Source organism: Erpetoichthys calabaricus, chromosome 1 (genome assembly GCF_900747795.2).
Source record: "Erpetoichthys calabaricus chromosome 1, fErpCal1.3, whole genome shotgun sequence".
NCBI classification, from domain to species: Eukaryota; Metazoa; Chordata; class Cladistia; order Polypteriformes; family Polypteridae; genus Erpetoichthys; species Erpetoichthys calabaricus.
Window position 1 is genome coordinate 87,435,646 of NC_041394.2, and position 12,645 is coordinate 87,448,290.

The window sequence follows — 12,645 nt, forward strand, 5'->3', positions numbered from 1 at the left end:
AATTGTATGTGATAGGTGCTGTATTGGATATCAGGCAGAAATAGTTTTTGACGGCAATGTTTTTTTATTGACTGCTGTTACAAGTCACTTAGAGTCTAACTCAGTAGTATAGTGCAAACTGTATTTATTAATATCTGGTGAAGGGGTTATTTCTATATTGGTCTTTTACATTACTGAATGAACATGCATCTGTTTTCCATTATTCTTTTTTATATTTTCATCACCTCATCATATTAGCAGCATGAAGTGAAACAGAAACATCGTGAAAATCAGTGAGACACAGCTTTGCTTCAGGAACATCCATGGCAAACAGGGAAATCCAAACAGGTTTCAGTTTAATCTTACTTGCTGCAGGGGATAAAGGAGAATACTACAGATATTTGAACTGCAATACCACAATACCCTTGACTGTTGAACTGCTAGCAAGCAATGTTCAGTGACCTGTCAACCACAGCAGAGCACATTTTGTCACCTTTAACAAGCTGGGGGGGATAACATTTCTAAGCAGAAAGCCAATGTAGAAACAATATATTCATTTTTTACCATACATCAGCATCACATTTTCAAGGCATATTCCTTCATTTGATGTTTAATGAGCCACCTTATATTATTCAGTTGTTATTTGCCAAGCCTTCCTTTCATGAAATGCTTTCTGACTAGTGCTTTCTAAAAGCCTTTTTGAATTTCAGTCCTTTTATTTTGTGGATACATTTATGATTACATTTAATGCTTGATGAAATTTGATTTAATAAAAGGAAATCTTAAAAAAAATGACCGAATGACTAAAGTTTTTATGATGTGTGTGATTCTTTGCACAGTGCTTTAGCCTTTTTCATGCGCATAGTATAATAAGTACATCTTGTCACTATCTGATGTGAATTGCTAATACTCATTTTAGATGTAGATTGGTTTAACAGCCTGACCATATCTGTGGAACACCTCAAGAGTCTCTTATAGCATTAGTGGCTAGCTACATTATACTTAGCCATCTTAAAAAGTGGATCAGCTCCAGGTTTGTGTTGTCAAAAGAGAGCAAAGAACCTTTGTGTGCCGGGAGTACCTTAGGGACAAACGTTTGCCAGCAAGAAAGCAGGCAAGTAGATAAGGCAGCACATAGTTTTAATTTGTTGCAGAGGTCTCCAGTTGATGTGGAAAGGCCAGGCTGCCTGAGAGAAAGAATAATGAGATTGGAGAAGCTTTATACATCTCCACAAACCCTTACAGGCAATGGGCAGCTCTAACATACAAGATTACATTGTTTCAGCACTGGACAGCTTAAGTCAAATCAGGTTTATATTTATTACCAAATATGAAGGATGGGATATGACAATAATATAATTAGATTATAATCAAAATCACATGAACAAACATTGGGCAATTTGTCACTTTTAATAAACTGCCTTTTCTGCATTTATACAAAAAAATTTCAACAAAAATGTTACATGTTTAATTATCACCTCAGTATTTTGATTTACAAAGGTGTTTTATACATTTATTTTAAGATTCATCCTTCATGTTAGGCTCATTGATGAGCACTGCTGTTGGTACAGTATAATAAAGTAATTTTGTAAAGTGTACATCTCCTTGTCATTGATATATTTTTGGTATTCTGTTTGTTACATATACATACATATAGATATTTTATAACTATTCCATTTTGTTGTACAAGTTGAAACGTACTGAAGTTCTAAACAGTGTCACTATTCCAAACAAATAAGATTAATCCAGCTATTTATTTTCCATTAAGAGCCCATCTTTTGTGTTTCTTTTGTGCACAGTCATGCACAAACCCTCACCCCGGGCCAAAATCAGGGCTGCCGTTTGGTCTAATACAAATTGTTTTGCGGCGTAAAAGGAGACCACATGCTGACTCAGGGAGAACTTGCAAAACTCTAGGCTGACAGTGTTCAGGACTCTACAGCTATGAAACAGTAATGGTAATACAGTATCTGTGTCATCCTAGTAGATAACATAAAGTAACATATGAGGAGGCCATCCAACACATAACATTTATTTGGGTTTGGTGGCAACTGGGCGACAGTTAACTCGGCGAAAGACAACTCGGTGAAAAGACAACTCAGCGAAAGACAATTCGGCGAAGAAACAACTTGGCGAAATACAACTCGGCAACATCCTTTACCAGTTAGGTAATAGTTAGGTTCAAAGAGATTTTTTAATTATATTTAAATGACAACGTGATTTAAAATGTTGAAAATAAATTTATATAATTGCCGAATGAACTTTATTCTGCAGATGGAACAGACTCTATCTTACATTATCTTCTGTAACCAAAATTGTTAATTCTTTATATAAATTGTATTGATTGTAATCGTATGATAATGTTACTTAGAATACAAAAGGTGACCTACGAGTACAGCTTAAGGAATATCTTTACTCTCAACGTATTGGGACTGTCATAAAGCAGGTGATTCTGTGGATTTTCCGGCACCCTACGTTGTCATTTAAATATCATTAAAAAATCTCTTTGAACCTAACTATTACCTAACTGGTAAAGGATGTCGCCGAGTTGTGTTTTCGCTGAATTGTCTTTCACCAAGTTGTGTTTTCACTGAGTTGTCTGTCGCCGAGTTGTCTGTCGCCAAGTTGTCTGTCGCCCAGTTGCCCCGAACGATTTATTTGATTAGCTAATAGGTAAGCTATCCAACTATCATGGTCTCATAAAAAATAGCACACCCTTTATCATCAGCAGGTAAATTTGCTTTGCACATCACATTAATAATTGTTTAGCACTTTTAGTCTTTAATGTACTTCTTAAATTATAACCACAAACAAAAAGTGAATAAATATACACAGTTTTAAGACTAAAAACTACAATAAAATAAGACATCCCTGCACTTTAACAGAAAATTTAAAAAGATCAACCAGTATTAACAAGGATGAAAAGTTTGTACTAAAACATACAGTGCCTTCTGAATGCATTGAAACAACATTTTGTAATGTCACAGACTGCTAAAATCATTTAAATTTAATTTTTCTCTTAACCAAGTAACACTTAATACCCCACAATGACAAAACAAAAACAATATCTTAGAATTTTTTGCAAATTTATTAATAATAAAAAAACCTGAAATATCCCTTTGACACAAGTATTCAAACCCTTTACTCAGTACTTTGTCGTGGCAATTCTTCTTGGGTATGATGTGACAAGGATTTGGGAATTTTCTGCCATTTTTCTCTGCAGATTTTCTCAAGCTCTTTCAGTCTGAATGAAGACCATTGGCGGACAGCCCTTTCCAGGTCTCTACAGAGAAGTTTGATTGAGTTCAAGTCTGGGTCACTGAAGAACATTCCTAGAGTCATCCATCAGCCACTCCTGTGTTGCCTTTGTTTTCTGCTTAGGGTTATTGTCCTGTTGGAAGGTGAACCTTCTGCCAAGTTCCAGAGTGCTCTAAAGCAGGTTTTCATTAAGGATATATCTATTCCTTGGTCCTTTAACACTGACTCATCTCATGTTCCTAAAGCCTCCAACATGCTTCATCATTGGAACAGTATTGCACTGGTGATGAGCAGCACCTGACTTCTTCCAGACATGACACTTTGAATTGAGGCTAAACAGTTCAAACTTGATTTCATCAGACCAGAGAATCTTGTTTCTCATAACCTGAGTCCATCAGGTGCCTTTTTCTAAAGTTCAAGAGGACTTTTATGTGTTGCCGGGACACTGTGCCATAAAGCTTACTGGAGTGTTGCAGTTTCAGTTGTTCTTCTCGAAATTTCTCTAGTTTCTACACTGGTTTACTAGAGCTTAGCCAGAGTGACCATTGAGGTCTTGGTCATCTTTCTTACCCAGGCCCTTGTCCTTAATTGCTCAGTTTGGCCAGGTAGCCAGCTCTAGGAAGAGTCATGGCTGTTCCAAACTTATCCCATTTAACAATTATGGAGGCCATTGTGCCCTTGGGAACCTTCAATGTTTTTTTTTTATGTTCCCCAATTCTGTTCCTTGACACAATCCTGTCCCTAAGCCCCACCTTTCCTTCAAGCTCATGGCTTGGTTTTTGTTCTGGTACACATTGTCAGTTGTGGGACCTCATACAGACTGATGTGTGTCTGTCATATGTCCAGTCAATTGAATTTAGCTGAAATGGACTCTGAAAAAGATATAGAAACATTTTAATGATGATCAATAGATTGGGATGCAACCAAATCAAATTTCAAGTGTCATAGTTTAAATAGTAGTTTCAATGTGATATTTTACTTTTTTATTTTCAATACATTTACAAAAATTCGTAAAATCCTGCTTTCACCTTTACACTTTCAATAGGGAAAAGACCAAATTTAAAAGATTTAGCATAATGCTGCAACATTGCAAAACTGAAAAAAATGAAAGGGTCTGAGATTTTTCTGAAAGCACTTTGCATGTATACTTTGTTTAAAAAACAGAAGATTCCAACTATACACTATTCAAAATGTACACATCCATCCATTCCTGAAGTTGCTCATCAAGTTCAGAGACACAGAAACATACCTGGGCCGCAGAACATGGTGTGAGTCCACAGAAGAGTACCATGAGTACAGTGCATGCAATTTATGATTCTCTTCTTTATGGTGTAAATGCTTTGACTTATCTTCCCTGTGAGACCTACCTTTATGTTGTGGCTCTACCCTCAGATTGTTCAGACATGTCAATTTGCAGAATTTCTGTTTAACTCCTTACAGCATGGCATTGGGTTGGACAAGAATAGGTTAGAAGATTCTTATTGACACTACATCTTTGATTCAGGACAGAAGGGAGGCATGAAAGAGCCCACCCATGCCTAACTGGCCAAGACACAATTACTACTTCTTAAGCAGCTATCCACCAATTTCTGAATACATTTTTTTCCATTACAAACCAGAGGGAAGTCTATATCTGGCAGAATTTTGTACAAGTCATTTATGAGTTCTGGATGAGATGCAGTAAATCATTGGGTGCAGTAACTAAAATGAGTCCAAATTAATAGTTAACCTACCATGATCATCTTTGGGATATGATGGGCACGAGGAGAATGTGCACAGAAAAAAAACAAGTTAAATTAATTTAGTAAAAAGTTTCAAAATGATATTCTACCAGAAATAATAAACTAATATATTTTGTTCTAAAATTGAGTAATTTATAACAGGAAGTTTGGTACTTTATGTTATTGTATGAAAGTAAGATTGTTACAGAATTTATTACACCTGAGCCCAGACTAAAAGTTGAACCCCATACAGACAAACATTACAGCATATTGGTCTAGATATTGTGTAGTGCAGAACCCCTATTGGTTTTCTGATAGTTTAAATTTTTTCCATAGTTTTTTGATTCAGTATAATGAAATTAACCTTTTAGTATGTTTTAAGAAATTGTTTTAAAACATAACATGGAAGAACATTTTCAAAACCAGTTTATCCACTTCAGGTTCAGCGGTGCAGAGCCTATGCCGGCAGAAAGTGAAACAAGATGGGAACTAACCCTGGATAGGACTATAGTCCATTGCACTTACTAGTTAATTAAAAACTGTGTATTAAAATTAAACAAAAAAACATTTTCTTCAGATTTTTATTTTGTATCCGGTATTCTGTAGAAATTTCCTAGTTATCCTATGGCACTGAAGAATTATTTGCCATCTTTGTATGTTATTAAATGTTGTTAATGGAATCCTTATAGTCTATAAGTGAACAATGATGAAAAGGCCAATAAGTAATTATTTTGGTTTTATAGTTTTATGTTCTCTCTCTCTCTCTCCTAGGTAATGTTATTAAAACAAAATTTGCCAACTGTTAAAGTAGATGTAATGTGAATGCTCATATTAGTGACTTGCAATATGTGCTGGTGAAAAGAGCCTCAGCAAATATTTGATTATTAAAACCAGACTTAAAGAAGAAAACTACCATCTTAATCCAGCTTCTCAGCATCTGTTGAAAAACTATACGCTCTGAGGCAGTCCTACAAAAATAGCCAGTGAGAAAGACTTTGTTTTGCAATAAGATACCACTGTGCCGGATGACCAACCTGATCAACCATACTAGATAAAGTTCTAAACAATTATATTGTAACAGTTGTAGAAAATGCATGGAAATTATTGAAGAATAACATTGATTATCCTTGTGTTATTACACAAAATTCACATGAAAAAGGTACCATTTTCTGTTAAAGTTGTAGACACTTCACAAAAGTGCACAATGGCAAGCAAGCTACATTCATGAACATGAACTGTATATAATTTGCGTGGCAATACAGTAATATAGAGGCCAGCTCAGTATTCAACAACAAGCCTCATTGTTTTTGACTCATTATATGATATGCCAGAGCCATTTTAATAGTTAGCCTGAAAATTTTCTTATCCTTAGTGATTATTGCCAATGTGTTGAAGAGAATGCTTGTGCACTATTGTGAACCTCATACCCGGGCACAGACAGACTCAGAGGTCAAAAGTCCAAAAACACACCATCATCGTTGTCGTCATCATCATCATCATAGTCGTCGCCGTTGCCGCCTCCGCCTCCGCCTCCGCCTCCACCTCCACCTCCACCTCCACCTCCACCTCAAGCTCTGTCCTCCACCTCCCAACTCGAGTAGTGGCTGCAGGGTCTTCTTATAGCCCACCCAGAAGTGCTTCAGGTGATAATTAACCTAATTCAGGCTGCACTTCTGGGTGTGGTTGCATTACAGCCCACACAGGCTCGTTAAGCCGTGCAGCTCCTCCCGGTAGTGGTCACGGAGCCCAACAGGGCTGAGCCCTTGAGTCAACCCATGGGGGCTGCCACCATGCGTTCCGTGGGATGGAGTGTGCATCCCATGGCTGCTCCCTCGGTCCCAGTGTCAAGGGACATCCCGGCCAGGCATGGGTCCCAGCGGTCCACCACACTATAAATCTTATTAATTTTAAGTTTAAAAAAAAAAAAAAAAATACAGTAAATAAATTAAAACGTAATCAACACTTAACACCCTACTCAGTTTATCGCACCATATATACAAGAAACTCATATTATGAGATGATTATTAAAACAACACAGAAAAAGAAAGAATCAGAAACAGAGGCCTGGAAGACTATTTTAGAACATCATTATTAAATTCATGCTAAATTCTTCATAATTAAAAATTAAATTACATTTCTTTAGGTTTTAAATAGTACTGTATAACACACAATTTTCTCATTGGTTCAGTATTCTTCTACCAAAACAAACAATGTAGTAAAGGAGATCACAATTCTTTACTGTTATATAATCTTATCTCAACTGGTGTTACTTCTAAAAATGTTGTTAATAACCAAATGGGAGCAAAACAATCTGTGTCCACTACCTGCTCAGATAAATTAACAAAATGGGGATAATCGCTGAAGTTCTCCATCCTCCTTATTCATGATAGTCCTGCACTCCCACACCCAGCTGCCATAACTTGGCATCTACCAGTCTCTGGCGAAGCCTGTGCCCTTTACGTGCCTCAATCTCCACAAACATCCACAGTGCTTCCAAGTCCCTCTTTTAAATACCCAGACAGAACTGTCTTATAAGAAATTATTTATCTTGGCTTTCAGCAATAATATCACATTTATTAATAAATGGTAATTTTGAGCATTATCCACTTGGACTTGTATTCTATTCTAATTATCCAGTTCTGTGTCATATTGCGTTGGAGTATGCCATGGCAGCAGAGGACCAGGAACAATTCCTGAATGTAACTGCAGCTAATAAAATAGTTTTTTTTTTTTTCTGCCTTGAACTAGAGAGTCTCCAAAGAAAGGCCATATCAACAAAGAAGAAAACAATTAAACTCCAGATCCTGTGGCCTAGCCTGGGGTCCATATGCAATGAGATGGCAGGCCTGTGTGCTATGTGGCATGATATTTATTACTTTACACCGCTTAACAATAAAGTCTAATATAAATACAAAGACATTTAAGTAATTAACAAACAAACACATCCAAATTTTACAAGAAATAAAAAATAGTAGTCTCCTTATTTTTTTAGACTCTGGGCACTATAGAATTTCATTACTATATAAGTTTACAAACACCCTCTAGAATTCAATGCATTTCATAATTTTGCTGGTGACTTTTGCAAGCTAAAGTTTTGAACCAATGAACTTTTCAGAGAAGATACTTATGCTGTGTGTTTGCTATGAATTGATTACAAGAATAAATGTTAAGTGTGCTTTTCAAACTTTGAGCCAATTTACATCGCCTGCCTGTATTCAAGTAATAACTAAGCACTAAAGAAAGCAATATGATCAAGAAAGAGCATGCAAATAATGAAATTTAATGAAACACTGTGCAATGATAATGAAGAAGTGATGTTTGCTCTAAAACATGAAACCCAACCTTTGCTAAATCAAAACAATACAGTATTTGAAAAGAGAAGATTTATCCTTCCCATTGCCTTTGGTGGGAAAATACCCTTACTTAGGCTTTGAAGTCTCCTTATGAGCATGTTGATTTATCTGAAAAGAAGAATTAAACACATTTTTATATATGTTATTGCTAAGCTTATTTGTTGTGCATTAATGGCTATTTCATTTCTAGACACCACAGGAATATCATTTTAAATTGACAAAGCTTGAATTTGCCCCTTTTGTGGATGGCAGATCTTAATCCCCTCATAAACAAACAATGATTAAATGACTACAATAATGACTACAACAATTATTAAAATGTCTATCCCTCCATTCAGGTTCTAAACTCAGTTCTTCAATTGCTGGGTCCTAAATGAAATTAAGTGATGAGTTTGATATTTTTCAAGTTGGAGTCATTTCTTTGCAATCTTGGTATATATTCTATTAATTTTCCACATTAAAATTGTGTTGTGAAGTGAATCATTTTTTATAAATTTTAAAAATAATGAAACCCCACGTCCATAAATAATAGCCTCAAAACTTAACAAATATGTCCACTTTGAAGCTGCAAAGGTTTTGATTTAAGAAAACATACCATCTGCCTTCATGAGGAATCCATGTGATAATGGAAGGAAACTGGAAACAATCATTTTATCACAGATTCTTGGTCCTGTTTTCTGATAGTAAGGATACGTAACTGAAATTATCCTTTAACCCTACATAGGATGCTGGTCCATTGCTGACTACACCTTGGCACAAAGTCAAACTCACTTATCGTGGCCAAATTTAGACTCACAAAATGTGCCACTAAACAATGCATTCCATCAGTGTCAGTGGTTCTTTGTGTGAAGAAAAACTTTCTAACATTTTGCACAAAATATGAATTTAACAAGTTTTCAACTGTGTCCTAGAATTTTCAAGAATTTTATTTTAAAAAGAGCAGGGCTCTACTTTATTAATTCCCTTCATAATTTTAAACACTTCTGTCATGTCACCTCTTACTCTCTATTTGCTTAAACAGAAAAGGTTAATCTTCTTTGATCTTTCTTCATAACCCATACTTCTCAGTCCCAGAATCAGCCTAGTCACCCTTCTGTGGACTTTCTCTGTTGCTGCTATATTTTTTCTTTTTGTAATATTGTTACCAAAACTGTATACATTACACTGGAAAGGCCTTGTTTATGTTTCATAGGTTAAAATTGTACAATAGCTATTTGTATTATATTTTTCACCTATTATGTGATTGTTGGCTAATTATCATAATACATTTGTATGTGTAAATGTTCATATTCTGCATGCTGTCAGAATTCATGGTATTTTTGTTAAGGTTTTTCTAGTCATTGATTATACAATTTCTAAAATAATGAGATATTCTCAAACCTACTTAATCCAATTCAGGGTGATGTTTTTTTAAATTAAAAATAAACTTCAAAACTCTGTGTAAATCATAAACCAGATAATGGAGTACACACATTCAGTTACCAATTTATTAGGTGTGTAGTACTTAGTGGGACCCCCTTCTGCCTAAATAACAACCTGAATTCTTTGAAGAATGGATTCATGAAGGTGCTGGAAACATTCCATAGGCATTTTTTTCCATGCATCTTGATAGCATCCTTTAGATTTTACAGTCACAATTTCATGCTGTTCAGTTTCTGTTTCATCTCATTTTCAAAGTGCAGTATTAGATAAAGATCACAGGACTGTACAATCTGTGGAGTAAACTGAAGTCACGGCCATGTCTGTGGAACTACAGTAGCCTTTTTACATGTCACTTCATCCTGCTGGAAATAATCATTTAAAAATGGATTGACTACAACCATAAAGAGATGGAAATGGTTATTAACTGTGCCGAAGTATAATAAAGTATTCAAATGGCTCAGAGCTAGTATTGCGATGTCTAATGTGTGCCAAGAAAATATTTTCAAAGCCATTACATATCCACCACCACCATGCACTGTTGACATGAGACATGGAGGAATAATAGATACATTTTGTTTGAGCTATTAATATCACATTTGGACTCATCATCTTCTTATCACAGCAGAAATCAAAATTCATCAGACAAGGGGACATTCTTCCAATATTCAGTGACAAAGCTGGGTGAACACATGCCAACACTACCCTTGATTTACTGTTCTTAATTAAACCTGTGGAACCTGGCATAGTCTTCATTGCCCATCTTCTTCAAAGTCTGACATTTTGTGTGTTGAGAAATACAGATACATTTACATTTACTTATTTGGCTGACACCTTTATTCAAGGTGACTTACAACATTTATTATACAATTGGTTACATTTCTTTTGGTTTTGCAATTGGAACACAGGCAGGTCAAGACCATGGTCATGGGATTTGAACTGAAAACCTCTGGGTTTGAAGTCCAAAGCCTTAATCACTACACCACATTACCTGCCTTAGGAGATAGACAGATAGGTAGAACTTTTAATTGTACCCTGGAGAAATTGTGGCTTTTTACAGAAGCTCTTCAAATAAATAAATAGATAAAATACATATATACACACACACTGTAGTCTGAACACACACCAGAAAGAAGAAGGACAAAATTGGAAGAAATTAAGAAGAAAAAAAAAACTTCTTACATGGCTGTGACATTCATAGTGAGGCATTATGCACGCATATTGTTGTTGGTATAAAGGAGTCCCAGTAATGTTTCTTGACTCATCTCTGCTGAATAATTTGTTGACTAAAAGTACTTAGTGTGAGTGTGTCAGAGAGATGATCTGAAGCATTGTTCACTTCTCTACTCTGCTACCGCAAAGGGTCAATAGTACATCTATTACAGAGCTTGCCATTTTAATGTAAGCGAGTAAAATTAAGGTGGCCCGGCATTACGAATATTTTTGCAAGCTTTAGGGATTCTAGTGTTAATCAGCTTGTTAATTCAATGGGCCTCTGTTGACGTGATGTTACCAGCCCAGCATACCACAACACAGAAGATTGCACTGGCCATCACAGAACTGTAGAAGATGTGAAGGCTGTTACTACCAATATTAAAGGTCTCCTAAGAAAAATCAGCCTGTTCTGTCCTTTTTATATAGATCCTCTGTGTTACAAGACCAGTCCAACCTGTCATTGATGTGGATTGCAAAGTGCTTGTCGGAGTACACCATCTCTACATCCACTCCCTGAATAGTGATCGGACATAAGGGCTCTTTGATGTGGCAAAAGTCAATAATCAGTTTTTTGGTTTGGCTGATTTTAAAGTGCAGACAAACCAAGTTCTCCACTTGACTCCCATACTCTGTTTCATCCCCTGCATCAATACACCACATAAGTACAGAATCATCTGAGAATTTCTGAAAGTGACATAACATGGTGTTATATGTATAGTTATAAATCCATTCCCACACACTTCTGTTGTAAAATGCATTTTGAATATGTGTACCCTTTCTATTAGTTTCAATGTCTTTTGCCATTTTCCTCATTAATGAGGCGCAGTTGCCCACATAACTGCTGCTAACTGGGTATTGTATGTGAATGATAATCATTATAGTATGTGAAATTCCCAGGAGAGTAGCTGTTTCAGGGATGCCTGAACCATCACATCTGGTGCCAACAGTCATAACATGGCCAAAGTTGGTCAAATCACATGTCTGCTGGTAGCAGTGTTATGTAGATTTTTTTGCTGCGTACATCAGAATCTAAGGTCTCACTAAAAACTGTGAAAGTCCAAACCCAGTGAAATTCATAGCTGAATTATACTCTAAATTTATTAGAGAGGACTTTAAATTGGACATTGAGATCTCAGAGGCTTATAGCATAAGTGGATCAAATGACTCAAAACCAAGAAGACTGATTGTTCGATCCAACAAATTACAAATTAAAGAAAATTTTATGTGATTCTCAGATAGAAAGAGGAGAATATGTTTGAAAATAACCGTATTCATATTTTCCCAGATTTCTCTCCTTCAACAAGCTGAAATCAGATAGAACTTCTTGTTTCCTGTTAAACTGAAAGTGATTGTTGATGGTCAATTCTTATTTCTTTAGTCCTACTGAAGAAGCAGAAAAACAGCTAAAACGATTTAACCCGACATCATCTAAAATATGAATATAAAATCATATTTAGTGTCCAAAGAGATTCTACTTGCAACTTGGTTTATTTGTATTGCAACATTTGCCGTAACTATACATTCTAGTTCTTTTTTGGTCACTTTTCTTCAGTTACTGTATTGAAGTTTATTCTATTAAGTATATGTATATTTTTGTAACCATTAAGTAACTAGTAATTTAAAATGTCATTAGATTAAAAAAATAGTCCCTTTTTTCTCTAAGGGGTCTGTTAAACATCATACCCTAGGTTTATTGTATC